The following is an 18,286-nucleotide window of genomic DNA, read 5'->3' on the forward strand; positions in this document are numbered from 1 at the left end:
ATCTTTTAGTTGACTGATTATTATTTATGTTGTTAATTTATTGAGTTTCTGCAGTTGCATCAAAAATTAAACTGAAAATATGAACAATTCGTATTCTCAGTCAGGTTAGTTTCACCTGCAATTTTCTGCTAGAATTATAATATGCTGTAGACACAAAGGGACATTTTAAAATTTATTTTTGGAATTTTGCTATAAGTATCTTACAGCAAGGGATGAGCTCTCAAATCAGGTTTCATATTGTTTCATTATTAATAAGTGGCACCATAAATGATGCATGTGGTATGAAGAATTGACTACAAATGGAAAGGTGTCTAAATGACCAAAAATGAAATAAACAGCAAACAATAATCCTACAAGTTTCAAAGAGTTGTGTTTCCATGTGCGTAATTCTGCTTAGAGAAATTATGTTTTGAAATAATTTGGGAAACAGCATTTTGTTAATATCATTACAGTGAAAAAAAAACACTGGCAGTAGTTAAACAACATTCTGATTTAATTGTTAAATTCACTGATAGAACTATTCAGTCTTAAAAATATGCATTTGTGTGTAGAATTCTATCATGATTTTGAACTACAAAATTATTCTTTGGTAATTAAGTCATGACAGTTTATCTTGTGCTAAACTCTCCCAGGGCAGTCTTCCCAAGAAGATCACAGCAAAATTGTTGTCTTTTAAAATGCTTCAATGTATATCTATTGTTGAAAATAATCCTTGCAGGATGTAGAACCATATGATTTATTTCAATAGCTTAATTGCATCCACGAAGCTCTTAATCGCTATTCAGTAGTTATAACATCATCAGAAATAATTAAACTTCCATCTTGTTACTCATTCAATTAATTCAGATCCCATGCACATTATTAGCAAAAAGCAAAATCACATTGATTTTCTTTTCACCCAACCACCTTCTACATTCAATTGATAATTCTCCATCTTCCTGACACTTCTCATGTACTGTGATTAAACATGTCTTTTCTGTTGTCTTTTATCACCATCATTCTATCCAAAATATTCCACTCCACTCTTCCACCTTCACTTCACCTTTTTAATTGTTTGATTATTTTTCAATTGTGTTATTTTAATTTCATTGTGTTTCAGTGGTGTTTTTGACACTTTTTTAAATCTTTTGAAATGTAAAATTAATTTAAAAGTCTTAATGTTTGTTACATTCTGAGTGTTTCTGGTTCCCAGAATATTCAATTATTCAGTTGGTCAGTGAACCAGAGAGCTTGATTCAGCCAGCAGCCCAAGTTAATTCAGCTGTTTGATGACAGGGCTTCCTCCACCTCTTCTCTCTCAAATGTCATCTGTTAATGATGCACAAGGTCTGGTTTCTGCACAGAACCTCAACACAAGGAATCAAACTGTAAGCTTCCAGTGAGGGAAAAAAACACACAATGCAAGTCCTCCCTTTTTATAGAGGTCATTGGCAACTGCAAGTGACTGCAGCTTCTCTGGTGATATGTGGATTACTTTGTACCAGAAGATTGATATTATTATTCGGACCAAAGCTTGTGACATAACTCATCAGTCAGGCCTTTACACAAAGTTACAATATGGGTCCCTAAGTGTTTATTCAAGATTTATGTTGTTTTAGGTTTCCAACATGCAACTACTGGAGCTGAGTTGGTGGGTATTATCATTACTCCAGTAAGTCAGTCTGTTGCCCAATATATCAGAAACAATGACATCAACATCAATCAAGCCCTGTTAAACGCTCATGATACAGACAAATTGACCACTTAATCAAAATAAACTTTATGCTCCAGCAGGAACCATGAATAAAGTCGTCAAATCCATTTGTTTCGTGGAAATCGTTTAAGATCAGCAGGAATTTTTATTTGAAAGTGAGTCTGGTCCAAGTTCAGCACAACACGTAGGTGGAGTCAGGATTAAATTGATTCATAGAGGACATAAAGCTTCATAAAGTCATAGAACAAACCCTTCGGCCCAACTGGTCCATGCCAACCAAGATAGTATTCGATGAAAATATCATTTGCCTGATCCAAGACCCTCTTATTCATAGAACTGTCCAAATATTGGTTGAATGTCATTATTGTACTTGAATTTACAGTTTCCTCTGACAGCTCATTCAAGTTTATTATCTGAGTGTACATATCTAACCAGACAAAACAGCTTTTCCTAATGACAGTGCATACAAAATAAACACCACATAATAATCACATATAAATAAAGACACAATTAAAGATAAATATAAATATATGGGGATGACTTACTCGGTTAGGAGACATTGTTCGACATGAGCGGCACGGTTAGTGTAGCGCTTAACGCAACACTGTTACAGTGCCAGCAAGCAGGGTTCAAATCCAACTGTGTCTGAAAGGAGCTCCTTGGGTGCTCTGGCTTCCTCCCACCCTTCAAAACATACCAGGATTGTAGGTTAACTTGGATTTAATTGATTGGCACTGGTTTAAATGGCCAGAATTGGCTTCTACAATATTGTAAATTTAAAAAAATCTCACAGTCGTCTGCGAGAATAAGCTATTTCTCAGCATGGCAGTCCTGATTTTGATGCTCCTGTACATCCTGAATGATGGTTTTTGGTCAAAGATGCTGTGTTTTGTATGGATAGGGTCCTCTATAATTCTCTGAGCCCTATTTAAGCAGTACTTGCAGTAAATGCCATCAGTGGAGGAAAATGAGTCCCCAGTGATACTCTGTATTGAATTCCCTTCTGATGTTTTACAGCCACCATACCACACACCGATGCAGCCAGAGAGGGTACTCTCAATTCTGCTCCTATAAAATGCTGTCAAGAGGGGCACCAGTAGCTTTGCCCTTCTCAACCTTCAAATGAAGTGAAGGCACTGCTGCACCTTTATAATTAATGAGGAGGTGTTGTGGGTCCAGGATAGGTCACGCTTTAAAGGGAAGGTGACCACGGCAGCAGAGCAGCAAGACGCTCAGTGGCTGAGGCACTCACACAGGCTGCGGTCAACCTATGGTGAAGGGACCCACCTGGACTATGAACTGCTTGACATTGGCTCATGGAAACCCCGCATTGAAGCCAGGATTTGTGAGGGCACTGAAGGCAAGAGGGCTCCCATAGGCTTCCTGATCATTTCAGAAGTTCAGATCTTGAACTCGGGTTGCCGATGAATTAAACATGACTCTGAATCTGCAGAAGCTGTGGAAGTGCTGGAGTCCAATCCACACACTCTCAGTGACTCTAAAGGGATTATCTTAAGCTTCTTTTTCTCTTGTACTGTAGATGCACCAGACAATTCTAATGACAATACTTTGTCTGCCTTAAGGCAAGCAAAAGTTTAAAGTTTATCATGTTATATTTTTAATGTCTTATTACGTGACAAAAAAGAATCTTGAATCTCTATATACATACCAAGCAACTTTGTGCTTCCCACTCTCTCCGTGACAGAGCCATTAATGGAGAATGGTCGACCTTCATTTTCCTGAATTTGACAATCATCCCCTTTGTCTTGTTCATGTTGAGACTCAGGTTGGTCTTGCACCACTTTACATGCCTCCCAACCTCCTCTTTGTAAGACACCTGTTGTATCGTTTGAACTGAATCTGGCATTGCAGTCATGGGTCATTAGAGTGATCAGTTGTGAACAAGTGGCTAATTATGCATGAGAAGGCTTTTTTTAAGGAGAATTTAACCCATCTCTAACCCACCCCACTACTTATTCCTGCAGAGATGGGGTGAAGTATAGATAAACAATCCCTCATACACGAGTCATTCAGCTCTCTTAATGAGCTTGCATTCCTTCACTTTAATGATGGAGAGAGAGAGAGAGAGAGAGAGAGAGAGAGAGAGATATGAAGAAATTCCTCCTGGTGAAATGGATGTAGGGGCAGATACTGATCAAAAAATGAGAGCTAATTTTCAAGGGAAGATGGATTAATCATTTCTGGCTGCCTCCAATACCTTGCTCAACAGAAATCTTGAAAAGGTCTTTTGGGATGGTGTATTGAAGGAGAAGTACTGAAACACCGTGAGCAGGAAAGGGCTTTGGCAAATACTAGAGCGCATCGGATGTCCCCCAAAGTTCCTCAACATGATTATCCAACTGCACGAAAACCAACAAGGTCGGGTCAGATACAGCAATGAGCTCTCTGAACCCTTCTCCATTAACAATGGCGTGAAGCAAGGCTGTGTTCTCGCACCAACCCTCTTTTCAATCTTCTTCAGCATGATGCTGAACCAAGCCATGAAAGACCCCAACAATGAAGACGCTGTTTACATCCGGTACCGCACGGATGGCAGTCTCTTCAATCTGAGGCGCCTGCAAGCTCACACCAAGACACAAGAGAAACTTGTCCGTGAACTACTCTTTGCAGATGATGCCGCTTTAGTTGCCCATTCAGAGCCAGCTCTTCAGCGCTTGACGTCCTGCTTTGCGGAAACTGCCAAAATGTTTGGCCTGGAAGTCAGCCTGAAGAAAACTGAGGTCCTCCATCAGCCAGCTCCCCACCATGACTACCAGCCCCCCCACATCTCCATCGGGCACACAAAACTCAAAACGGTCAACCAGTTTACCTATCTCGGCTGCACCATTTCATCAGATGCAAGGATCGACAATGAGATAGACAACAGACTCGCCAAGGCAAATAGCGCCTTTGGAAGACTACACAAAAGAGTCTGGAAAAACAACCAACTGAAAAACCTCACAAAGATAAGCGTATACAGAGCCGTTGTCATACCCACACTCCTGTTCGGCTCCGAATCATGGGTCCTCTACCGGCACCACCTACGGCTCCTAGAACGCTTCCACCAGCGTTGTCTCCGCTCCATCCTCAACATCCATTGGAGCGCTCACACCCCTAACGTCGAGGTACTCGAGATGGCAGAGGTCGACAGCATCGAGTCCACGCTGCTGAAGATCCAGCTGCGCTGGATGGGTCACGTCTCCAGAATGGAGGACCATCGCCTTCCCAAGATCGTATTATATGGCGAGCTCTCCACTGGCCACCGTGACAGAGGTGCACCAAAGAAAAGGTACAAGGACTGCCTAAAGAAATCTCTTGGTGCCTGCCACATTGACCACCGCCAGTGGGCTGATAACGCCTCAAACCGTGCATCTTGGCGCCTCACAGTTTGGCGGGCAGCAGCCTCCTTTGAAGAAGACCGCAGAGCCCACCTCACTGACAAAAGGCAAAGGAGGAAAAACCCAACACCCAACCCCAACCAACCAATTTTCCCTTGCAACCGCTGCAATCGTGTCTGCCTGTCCCGCATCGGACTGGTCAGCCACAAACGAGCCTGCAGCTGACGTGGACTTTTTACCCCCTCCATAAATCTTCGTCCGCGAAGCCAAGCCAAAGAAAGAAGATTGAAGGAGAAGTACTGAAACAGTAAGGGTTGCAGATTTAATGAATGGCTTTAACTATCCTTTCACATGTCAGGCTCATCCATGCAAATCTCACGCTGAGAATATTTTAAATAGCCTTAAAAAAATAGAATAAACTGTGCAGTGCAATAATATATATATATATATATATATATATATAACATAATAAATAGCCAACAGTGAGTTTAAGGATATAATTCAATTGTGATACCCTGCTGACAATCTGGCAGGTTAAAGTCATCATAAACACAGCATTAAATTGCAGTTTTGCAACTATCTGGCAGCTATCATTATTTTGTATTTATTCAAAAGCAATGAGCGGCAGCTTCACCACCCAAGAGGTGATGATTGACAGGTGTAAATTGAAATTGGTAACCTGTCTGAATTATGAATTTATGGTTGGCAGCCACATATAGTAATGGTGTTTACCATTTAAACACTTCCATGATCATCTAAAGTACACAAGATGAAATAATGAACCTATTCAACTTAACTGAAAAGTTCAAAAGAATCAATTTATTTAGTTGCTAAACAAACTCCCTCAGTTACAAGTTTGCTAAGATAACTTTTTTTAAAAATAAATCACATGAAATCTGTGCTGAATTATTTCAGTAGATATCATACACTTAATATTTCTTTCCACCTCTTTTGTTTTCTCCCTCAAGATCTTTAACATGCTGCCTCACCCAGAAATAAAAACTCTTTTCATGGAAAAAAATGTGAAAGACTAATTGAATTTGGTGTCTTAGAATTCTCCATGTTTCTTTCAAGTTGCATGATTAAATGGAGACATTTGCAGAGAGTAACATTTATATTTGCCAAACCTTGAGAATGAAGTCGGGACATTGCTGGGAAACAATATTTGATCAGATTGCACAGGCACCACTCTCCTTCTCCCAGCTTACGTGCCCTATTGCCAGGAGAGTAGAGTGACCTTCCTGGAGATTCCAGATCAATCCTGGAGATTAGGCAAAATTGGCTTTGCAACACCTGTTTTGGAGCTGATTAATTTCCAACAGTTTTCACAATTTGCAAGCTTGCATGTTAAGCCTGGGTAACGCCATGTGGAAAATTGGTCAATGTGAAGTCCTGTATGATGCTTATTTGCAAGTGATGTGTACATGCTGACAGTTGTTGATGCCAATCTTGTGCAACATTCATTTGACTCCAAGCCTGCCAAATTTAGTTGTGATGCTCAGCTATTTCCATTTCTTCACAGTCAGAAGAATGTGACATCAGGAGAAGCGAAATTGTGATCCTCTCCTTCTGTAGACTGCAGTTGGAAGCAAGCCCAGAGAGATCTCCCATAACTGCAAACTTTATAATTGAGTTTGATGGAATTAGCTGTACTTTCCCTGCCTTAAAGGTTTGAGATTAATGTGTAGAAATGCACCACAACTTGGAGGATGCAAATTTATTGTTTGGTTGGTCTACAACAAAGGACTTCATGCAACATACAAAAATGCTGGAGAAAATTAGCAGGTCATGCAGTATCGATAGGAAGCAAAAAGTACCCAATATTTCGGCCCCAAGTCCTTCAAAAGGAATCAGCTCAAACCTGAAACGATTACTGTATTTTACTTCCTATGGATGATGTGTAACCTCCTGAGTTTATCCAGCACTTCTTCACTCAACTGCAGCATCTGGAGATTTTCTTGTTTAACTCCAGAAGAACTTCATGTTCATCTGGACAGCTTAAGCAGTGTATTGACTTTATGGTTTCTCTACTTAACACATCAGACCAAAGAGTTTCTTTGTGGATATTGACAATCCCATGTAAGCCACATTGTGATTTCAGAGATACTCTGCAGACAAGAGTGGAGTTCTCATATTCTGAGAAAGACTTCTCTATGCAATTTCATTGAGCAGACCACAGGTGTGCTTTTGGTACAGATTTCATTGAGGATCTCACCACTGGAGGCTCATGTGAAGTCAGAGATATCAACTTTAAGTGAGAAATAATATTTGTGCCATTAAAACTTGCTTCAATGTTATTCTTCAGCAAAAGTGTTGGAAGTCAATGGGTCAGATTTCAGAAGTGGAATGCAGTGCACATGCCTCGATGATTACCCAAACCACTGATGTCAAACTTCTGCACTTAATACCTAAAACTTAAACGACAAGAAGATTTTTCCCCCCACAAATTATGGCGATATTCCCTGTAATTTTGCGGTTGATTCTATGGAAGTTTGCAAGAGATTAAGGGAAAATTAAGAGGATGGTAAATTAAAAATTTTAAAGGGTGGATTATTTTGGGCCAAAGTTATAGGGTCAAAGTCAAACAGCACAGAACAAATGGTCAGTGCTGACCAAGTTGGCATCTGGGCTCATTCAATTTGTTAGCATTTGGTCCACATCATTTTCAAGCCATACATCTGCCCAAATATTTTTTTTTTGAACATTGTAATTTACTCACTTTTGGTATAAATGTTACAAAACATTTCTGCATGTCAAGAATTGGATCTGCAAACAGGAAATATACAATTTTTTTGCTAATTTCAAATCCACTATTAACAATTTTTTGTTTACAAAAGCCATTAATTCGAATGAACAAATGGATATAGAGCAAAAAATAGTCCATTTGTTTTTTTTTTCCCCCCTGAATGCTTAAAAGTGCTGTATCTCCCCAAGTACTGGAGGAGTATATACAAACAAAGCAATAGTTCAAGAAGGCAGCTCCCACCACCAAGGATAATTAAGGATTTCCATTCAGCAAGATTTCCTTACCCTTGCCCTCCAACACACCTCCAATAAAAACCAATATGCCATTTGCTTTCCTAATTGCTTGCTGACAATATCAAACATGGAACGGTCTGGATGCTGAAATAATGAGGGATCAGAGTCCACACTTGGCTTGTGCCCTGTGTGAATGACTTGGGGATGCAATCAATCTCCCAGCATGATCCTAGTCACATTTTTCAGCATGACACAATTTTTCCCTCGACAAGTTTTTGAATGTTCTCATTAGTCCTTCTCTATCTACTTTTGATTTGCTTGTTCCAAATATTTCTGGTGCTAATTTGTGTCATTTTACTTTAAGCAGGACAACGAAATTGAGTCACAAAGAATGGTCAGACGGTGTTACAAAATATACTCAAACTATAAAATAGAATCTGTTTAATGTCACTGCGACACCTTTAACTCTAGGTGTTTAACTCTGTCACCACATACACAAATAACACACTAGAAATATCAGTAATGCACTTATAATGATACACATATACCATATCCCAGTATTATTATGCAATAGATAACAATTTAATATTCTGCACAGGGAGCAAAGGCCAACAGCCTTCAGGCAAGGCAGTTATATGACAATGGGCAACTGTACACAGATGAGGACATAACTTTTAAGTTTTTAAAGTTTTTTTTTAAATGTTATGATCAAAGCTGTGAAAATTACAGATTTAGTAATTCATTTGGGTTTTAATGACAATTCAGACCATGAAAGCCATTTTACATCTTTTTTTTTAAATGCACACCGTGACAGGGGTGCACCAAAGAAAAGGTACAAGGACTGCCTAAAGAAATCTCTTGGTGCCTGCCACATTGACCACCGCCAGTGGGCTGATAACGCCTCAAACCGTGCATCTTGGCGCCTCACAGTTTGGCGGGCAGCAACCTCCTTTGAAGAAGACCGCAGAGCCCACCTCACTGACAAAAGGCAAAGGAGGAAAAACCCAACACCCAACCCCAACCAACCAATTTTCCCCTGCAACCGCTGCAATCGTGTCTGCCTGTCCCGCATCGGACTTGTCAGCCACAAACGAGCCTGCAGCTGACGTGGACTTTTTACCCCCTCCATAAATCTTCGTCCGCGAAGCCAAGCCAAAGAAAAAAAAAGACATACACAAATAACACACTAGAAATATCAGTAATGCACTTATAATGATACACATATACCATATCCCAGTATTATTATGCAATAGATAACAATTTAATATTCTGCACAGGGAGCAAAGGCCAACAGCCTTCAGGCAAGGCAGTTATATGACAATGGGCAACTGTACACAGATGAGGACATAACTTTTAAGTTTTTAAAGTTTTTTTTTTAAAATGTTATGATCAAAGCTGTGAAAATTACAGATTTAGTAATTCATTTGGGTTTTAATGACAATTCGGACCATGAAAGCCATTTTACATTTTTTTTTTAAATGCACACTCTTTTTGAAAAACATAATTTGATATCTCAATCTGCCTTGAAAGTATCTGAGCTCAAATATAGCAGAATATCAGTACAAACCTTTGAATTAAGGGACTATTCTTACTGAGAGCTTGGTATTATGGAGATCTGACTAAATTACTCATTCATGGTTTTTTTTTTGGTGTATTTAAGAGGCCTGTTTCTAAGATATCAAGAGAAATGAAGATCTGCTGTTTTTTTTGGAGCAGCTTGTTGCAAAATACCCAGAGTCCAACAGTTTTGCCTTGATACTCCAGCACTTTTATGGCATTTGTCTGACTCCCATGTAAAGCGTTGATCTTGCATTATTAAATACACGTTGCAATCAATTTCTCATGCAGCAACATCTAAAACAAATGACAAACATCCAAACCTTTGTCAGCACTGGTACTCTGAACAAAGTCAGTTCTTTGAGGAATTTCTTTCCCATCTAGTGATAGGTAATGTGATGTCTGATAGGGTAATCTGTATAATTGCAAGTTCTGTCAATTCGGCTGCATTTACATTCCTTCAGGCTACAGGGAACTTGTGTGTAGTTGGCTGTTATCAATCATGAGGTGTTATGTGTCAATGTAGCAGAAGCAGTTCAGCGTAGTTAGAAGAGCCATCAATCTAATAATAATTCTTCTGCAATTTACTGAATTAGTATCTTTAACACACTGGAGCTTTGACACTTCAAAATTGATCTTAATATTAAGCTTCAAGCTCGAAAGAATAGAAAATTAAGTGATTGTAGAAAGCACTGCTGGTTACTGATGGTTTTTAAAAATATTCTGGATGCAGAACAATGATGGAAATTTCATCAGTTATCTGTTATCATTGTCAATGTGAACAATTTTACTGTGTCCCCAATATCAATGCTCCAAGGGTAATTGGTGACCAGACAATTGATCATCGGCAAGATAAACACTGTGGCTGGAAGAATAGAGCTGATGCTAGGTATCTAGTCTCAAGTAAAGGGAGGGGGACAGAGAAGGGGAGAGAATGAGAGAGAGAGAGAGAGAGAGAGAGATTAGAAAAGAAATGGTTTGTGAATGTGTTGGTGTGCGATCTCGCACGTGAACCTTCTTCCCAATTTGAAGAGAATAGGGATAGGGTGGAATGAGACTTTTAATGTTGGTTGTTGTTCCAAGGCAGCAAAAGTTACAAATAAAGCATGAACATCTGCAGATACTGTGGCTGAAGTGAAAGCACAATGATGGAGAAACTCAGCAGGTCAAAGAGTGTTCTTTATATAAAAAAAACTGGTGAAGGGCTCAAGCCCAAAATGTCAGTTATGTATCTTTCTCTTAGCTCTATCAAATACACTGTTTGACCTGTTGAGTTTCTTCAGCATTGAGCGTTTACAGCTGAAGTTATAGATGGAGAAAGGGAGGGGGTCGTGTGATGGTTAAAGCTGCATACATAACTTGCAGTAGTTTTGTGTGGTCTTGGATGGAGCAGTTTGCATAAAATGCAGTGAAGCTCTCTGACAGGATACTTACATTGTGTGTTTGTAGAAGTTGTTGAGGAACAAAGGTGACAGGCCATATTTCCTTAGGATTCTGTTATAGAGGTGCTGATGCACTTTCTTGGTCATCAATCGACATGACTGAACCAGGACAGGGGCCTGGAGATGGAGATACTTACTACAAGGAATTTGGAGCAGCTCGGTTAGCGCAACGCTGTTACAGCACTAGCGATCAGGACCAGGGTTAGAATTCCACACGACCCATAAGGAATTTGTATGTTCACCCCATGTTTGCATGGGCTTTCTCCAGGGGCTCCGGTTTCCTCCCATCATTCGAAACATACCGGAGGTTGTAGGTCATTTGGGTGTAATTGAGTGGCACGGGATCATGGGCTGAAAGGGCTGTTACTGTGCTGTATGAATAAAATCATATTTTTAAAATACATTTAGAAAAAATCCTTAAGCTATCTGATATCTCCACCATTGATATGAACAGGTAAGTGAGTTTCACCCCAATTCTGGAAGAAAAGGAAGTTATGTGTGCAGTGGAACAATCTCCATTGACCTGAATTAGTGCAGTTCTAGTTATATTCAAGAAGCTTGATATTCTCCAATTTAAATCCAATTGATTGGAAAACCAGTTGAATGATATTTCATCCAACCTACACGTCCATTCATTCCAGCTTTGGTTGCAGCATATTCCATCAATAAAATACCCACCCACGATTTGCTCAGACCACTCTGACAATATTTCCCAAAACCATTCCTTCTACCACCAAGGAACAAGGCACATGAGGGCACTACCCCCTGCAAATTTTCCTCAAAGTTGCACACTTAATATGGACGTGTTTTGTCATTACTTGCTTTACTCAAAGCAAACATTTAAGATGTGTGGGTGCACCTGAATCAGAAGAAATTGAGTCACTCAAGTCAACAGCTCACCCCCAACTTCCCAAAAGCAATCTGGAATGGGCAAAATCATTTCCTTTTCCAGTTGTATCCCATAAAATTAACAGATACAATCAATAAATTTAAAAAAAATTAAATGGTCCAAGATTCTCTCTGGTCACAGACATCATTTGAATTAGAAATATAAAAGAAACTATTGTACTAAAAAAATGCTTAGTAGGGAATATTAGGAATTATTTTAGAGTTATGGATCACAAGATATTGATGCAAACAAGAACTAGTCTTCTAAAATAAACATTCAAAATGTAAATTATAAATAGAAATCAGGTTTTAAATTAAGAGGGGAGCTTTGTAAATATAGCTGCGGATCCAAACAGCACCAGGTAGTTTGATGTGACCGGATCATTGATTATGGTACATGGTCACTCACTATTCAGAGCATTTTGGGGGTGATGAGGGGAGTGGCATGGACATAGAGTCTGGGCAGTGATGCGAAAGGTAACATTCTGGGTATCAGAAGGGAATGTGTAAACTCGCTCAGGAGACCCACCATACTCTTTTTGGAAGAATGCATTAAAGAAAATCTTTGCAATGACAGATGCAATAGTCCTCATTTACTTCATGGGTGTACTCTTACAGCATTTCACTCCATTACTTTTCTTTTGTTTGCGATTGGAATTTATTTGGAAATTCTTGCAGAGGAAATAGAGGTGTCAAGTTCAGCAGTTCGCCAGTGTGCAAGTAGAACTAGAGAAGGAAAGGAACACAAATGAAGAACGGTTAAACAATTATATTTTTCACACAGTCGCTGTGATCCAGGAAATAATTCCCATTTTCACAGAACACATGCTGTGTAAAACGTGGGAATGAGGGTGTCACTCCCATTCCGATATTTTACCTCCAAGATTCTTTGTCAATTTCCCAGAAAGCCTGCAGTCTAAAGTGAACTGCAGGGGGCATTCAGTGTACAATGGGCAAGTGAATAGGATGTTGCCACAGTGGCGTTACAAGTCCCACCTCTTAACTTTCTGCATTTCCGTGTAAAGAAACAGAGATTTGGAATTTTGATCTTTCGTGTGTGAACGACCAATGCCAAGATGTCAGACCTTCTTCAGGCCTGTAAACTCACACAAAGTTTATCGGAAAAACATAAGAGTGTAAGCAGAGCCAGATAGATTCAAGTAACAGTGAGAGTAACGACGGAAATAGAACAATATCAGGACAAAATTAGTCAGAGCTAAGAACAGTCTGAGAAATAAACAGAAAATGCCCCAAAAGATTTGCTCCAACAATGTGGCAGGCATGAAAGTGGCCAAAGAGGAAGGTGATGAGGGAGATCTGAAAGCACAAGCCCAGGGGGCTCAAGGGTAGGGAAATGTTGATACTGAGGAGAGATGTGGCATCATTAAAGATGTGAAATAACAACATGAGAGGAATTGGAGAGCAGTAATTCAGAAAGGCAAAGAGTCTGCAAAGACTGCACAGAGCAAACCTATTGGGTATATGAAGTACATTCAGGAACAGGCAATCCAGAACAGAATGTTCTATTTTTTCTGTATATGGTTCAGGAAAGACTGAACTCAGCTGACCAGGAGCTTCTTGGTCTCCTGGATAGCAGTAGGATCCACTTAGACTATGATTCCTGTGTCTGGGGAGTAGACCTAAGAGAGTGAAGAAAGATCAGCATTTGGCTGCCATAGATTTAGACACCATTCAGAGTCACTCAGCAAGTTGGGCTGAAACCAGGGTAGGGTCCAAACTTCACACATAAGTGGAAGCAAAGCTGTGGAATAAAGGATTGCACTGAAAGGATGTTTTAATTGTTCAAAAGTGGGACAGGTTATGTAATCAGAGCCCCAGCAAAAATCAGAGATATGTCTTTTTAATGGAAACAAGCCCATAGGTCCAACTTGTTCATGCCCAACAAATCACCTTCCTGAGCTCATCCCATTTGGCTGCATTTTCTTATCCATGCACCTACCAAATGTCTGTTAATAATGCAAATATAGCTATCTTCACCACTTCTCTGGCAGCTTGTTCTCAAAATATGTGAGAAAAAGTCTCTTCTCTGGTTCTTGTTAAATCTTTCTTCTCTTACCTTAAATCTATTCCATCTGGTTTTAGACTCCCCTACCCTTGGAAAAATGACAGTGACCATTCACCTTTATCTATGTTCCACACAATTGTAAAAGCATCTGGAAAGTCAACCCTCAGCCTCCCACACCCATAACAATCAAATCACAATCCATTAAGTCTCTCTTTATAACCTAGTCCCCTCCAGTCAAGGCAAAATTCTTGTGAATCTTTTCTTCATAGGTTCCAGCTGAATGACTTCTTTCTGTAGGTGGAAGCGAGAAAGCGCATTGAGAACCACCTGCTGTTAACTTTATTCTTAAGAGCACAAAAAACGTGATGTATGTTCAGCCTGGAAAGATTCAACTGAAGATCTCCTAGAGAATGGCCGTTTGGCATGAGGAATAAAGACCATTTGCATCTATCAGCATCACCCTCCAGTTAACTTTGTCACAGTCACATCAGGCAGCAGGATGCTGAGAGAGATGATCTTTCATTTTTGATTTTATCTCTCCCTTACTTAATGAGTATTTTCAAGAAACAGTATATTTTTAATCTTTTTTTAAAAAGGTGTTTAATTCTTAGGAGTAATGTTCCCTTACTTAATGAGTATTTTCAAGAAACAGTATATTTTTAACCCTTTTTAAAAAAGGTGTTTAATTCTTAGGAGTAATGCACAATACTCAAAATGATTATGACTCGAGAGCCAATTCCATTGTTTGTAGATTGGTGATAATTAGCAAAAAGATAGTGTGACTGACAAATGATTAGCACAAAACACCAACAGGCATAAATAAGAAAATAAACTTTATCTATAACTCTGTGTGTGTGTGTGTGTGTGTGTGTGTGTGTGTGTGTGTGTGTGTGTGTGTGTGTGTGTGTGTGTGTGTGTGTGTGTGTGTGTGTGTGTGTGTGTGTGTGTGTGTGTGTGTGTGTGTGTGTGTGTGTGTGTGTGTGTGTCACGCTGCTCTCCATTGCAAGCAAAATCTTCGCTAGGATTCTCCTAAATAGAATAATACCTAGTGTCGCTGAAAATGTTCTCCCAGAATCACAGTGCGGCTTTCGCGCAAACAGAGGAACTACTGACATGGTCTTTGCCCTCAGACAGCTCTAAGAGAAGTGCAGAGAACAAAACAAAGGACTCTGCATCACCTTTGTTGACCTCACCAAAGCCTTCGACACCGTGAGTATGAAAGGGCTTTGGCAAATACTAGAGCGCCTCGGATGCCCCCCAAAGTTCCTCAACATGGTTATCCAACTGCACGAAAACCAACAAGGTCGGGTCAGATACAGCAATAAGCTCTCTGAACCCTTCTCCATTAACAATGGCGTGAAGCAAGGCTGCGTTCTCGCACCAACCCTCTTTTCAATCTTCTTCAGCATCATGCTGAAACAAGCCATGAAAGACCTCAACAATGAAGACGCTGTTTACATCTGGTACCGCACGGATGGCAGTCTCTTCAATCTGAGGCGCCTGTAAGCTCACACCAAGACACAAGAGCAACTTGTCCGTGAACTACTCTTTGCAGACGATGCCGCTTTAGTTGCCCATTCAGAGCCAGCTCTTCAGCACTTGACATCCTGTTTTGCAGAAACTGCCTTAATGTTTGGCCTGGAAGTCAGCCTGAAGAAAACTGAGGTCCTCCATCAGCCAGCTCCCCACCATGACTACCAGCACCCCCCCCCCCACATCTCCATCGGGCACACAAAACTCAAAATGGTCAACCAGTTTACCTATCTCAGCTGCACCATTTCATCGGATGCAAGGATCGACAACGAGATAGACAACAGACTCGCCAAGACAAATAGCGCCTTTGGAAGACTACACAAAAGAGTCTGGAAAAACAACCAACTGAAAAACCTCACAAAGATTAGCGTATACAGAGCTGTTGTCATACCCACACTCCTGTTCGGCTCCGAATCATGGGTCCTTTACCGACATCACCACCAGCGTTGTCTCCGCTCCATCCTCAACATTCATTGGAGCGACTTCATCTCCAACATCGAAGTACTCGAGATGGCAGAGGCGACAGCATCGAATCCATGCTGCTGAAGATCCAACTGCTCTGGGTAGGTCACGTCTCCAGAATGGAGGACCATCACCTTCCCAAGATAGTGTTATATGGCGAGCTCTCCACTGGCCACCGAGACAGAGGTGCACCAAAGAAGAGGTACAAGGACTGCCTAAAGAAAGCTCTTGGTGCCTGCCACATTGACCACCACCAGTGGGCTGATATCGCCTCAAACCGTGCATCTTGGCACCTCACAGTTTGGCGGGCAGCAACCTCCTTTGAAGAAGACCTCAGAGTTCACCTCACTGTCAAAAGACAAAGGAGGAAAAACCCAACCCCCAACCCCAACCCACCAATTGTCCCTTGCAACTGCTGCAACCGTGTCTGCCTGTCCCGCATCGGTCTTGTCAGCCACAAACGAGCCTGCAGCTGACGTGGACAATACCCCTCCATAAATCTTTGTCCGCGAAGCCAAGCCAAAGATATACGTGTGTGTATATATGTGTGTGTGTGTATGTGTGAGTATATATGTAGATATACGTGTATGTGTGTGTGTGTGTATGCGTGTGTGTGTGTATGCGTGTGTGTGTGTATGCGTGTGTGTGTGTATGCGTGTGTGTGTATGCGAGTGTGTGTGTATGCGTGTGTGTGTATGCGTGTGTGTGTATGCGTGTGTGTGTATGCGTGTGTGTGTGTATGCGTGTGTGTGTGTATGCGTGTGTGTATGCGTGTGTGTATGCGTGTGTGTGTGTATGCGTGTGTGTGTGTATGCGTGTGTGTGTGTATGCGTGTGTGTGTGTATGCGTGTGTGTGTGTATGCGTGTGTGTGTGTATGCGTGTGTGTGTGTATGCGTGTGTGTGTGTATGCGTGTGTGTGTGTATGCGTGTGTGTGTGTATGCGTGTGTGTGTGTATGCGTGTGTGTGTGTATGCGTGTGTGTGTGTATGCGTGTGTGTGTGTATGCGTGTGTGTGTGTATGCGTGTGTGTGTGTATGCGTGTGTGTGTGTATGCGTGTGTGTGTGTATGCGTGTGTGTGTGTATGCGTGTGTGTGTGTATGCGTGTGTGTGTGTATGTGTGTGTGCACACACGCACACACGCACACACGCACACACGCACACACGCACACACGCACACACGCACTAAAGTGCAAGTTTTTATATTCTTAGTGTCATCTTTCCATATAAATTTTGAATCTGTGCCTTGTAGTGCCAGCTATTAATTGTCCTCTTTGGCAGTACTTATGGAGTACACAACTTCTCCATAGATAGTATTTATTTTTGCCATGAATGTGTCCTCCTTGGTTTACTCCCCCTTCTGTTGATTGAGTTGTTTCCCCACCAGTTTCAGTCTGTCAATATCCCACAGTGGAAGGACATGAGACTGTTCCTTTCTCATGAAGCTTTTGCTTTGGTTGTACTGAGCTTTTGTCCACCCCTCAGCACATACTCCATGCAGAGATAAGAGTTATCAAGGACACACACCCCCATTAATGAGCCACATCTGGCGAGTTAGGCAGTCTGTGCAAGAGTATAATATGGATACCCTCCAAAATATAAGACAACTTAAATTTTTCTGAGGTGATGATGAAAGCAAACTGAAGGTGTTAGTTTGTGGGGGTGAAAAGGAAATGGGGAGTTGGTAAATCAAGCAGAGGGTTGTGTTTGAAATCTCCTGAGTTTGGAAGCATCGCACAGTTCTTGTTGACTCAGAACAGGTCGATTAAGTACAAACGAAACAATATTGTAGATGACAATAGGCCAGTCGAGTTACAATTGTCATATTATCCTCATTTTGCTTTGTATCAATAAAACTATTTTGCAATAGGGTATTTAAATCTGAAACTCATTAAATGTATTAAAACAAATGGTTTTAAATCAGTGAAATTACAAACTTTCAAAAGTCCATATCAACTGGAAAAATAAGCTCCATCATTGCCTGAGAAAAAAATAAAAAATGAGAAGAGCAACAGTGAACACTGGATTTCCACAAAATGGAAGGATCCACAGAAGTAATGTATCAACCATTATCTAGGAGCAGAAGTTGGCCATTTGGCTCATCAAATCTTCTCTGCCTTTCTATCATGAGCTGATCCATTCTCCCACTCATCTCTACTCCCCTGCCTTTGTAAATCAAAATATATCCCATCCACTGCATATCCTTTGCCCACCCTGCTTGTGGTTTCCTCAAAACATTGCAGACAGGCTGGATTTTCCCTTCAGGAAGCCATGTTGACTTTGGTCTCTACTGTCATACACCTACAGGTTCTCTAACCTCATCCTTGACAATTGAGTCCAACAACTTCCCAATCACTGCTGTTAGACTA

General features: G+C 40.8%; 1 long non-coding RNA gene across 23 annotated transcripts in view; it reads right to left on the bottom strand.

Moving 5' to 3' along the window:
- Positions 1 to 18,286, bottom strand: part of LOC138740571 (uncharacterized) — a 589,788-nt gene that overhangs the window by 448,882 nt on the left and 122,620 nt on the right. The window contains exon 8 of one of the 23 annotated variants that reach the window (XR_011343028.1): positions 12,339 to 12,623. The exons of 21 other annotated variants lie outside the window; for them this stretch is intronic. This is a non-coding gene — a long non-coding RNA (uncharacterized lncRNA). Of the gene's footprint in view, positions 1 to 12,338; positions 12,624 to 13,781; positions 14,215 to 18,286 lie in introns of those variants that run through there. One more of the 23 variants, XR_011343030.1, reaches the window with a different exon arrangement.

Source organism: Narcine bancroftii, chromosome 8 (genome assembly GCF_036971445.1).
Source record: "Narcine bancroftii isolate sNarBan1 chromosome 8, sNarBan1.hap1, whole genome shotgun sequence".
Classification (NCBI taxonomy): Eukaryota; Metazoa; Chordata; class Chondrichthyes; order Torpediniformes; family Narcinidae; genus Narcine; species Narcine bancroftii.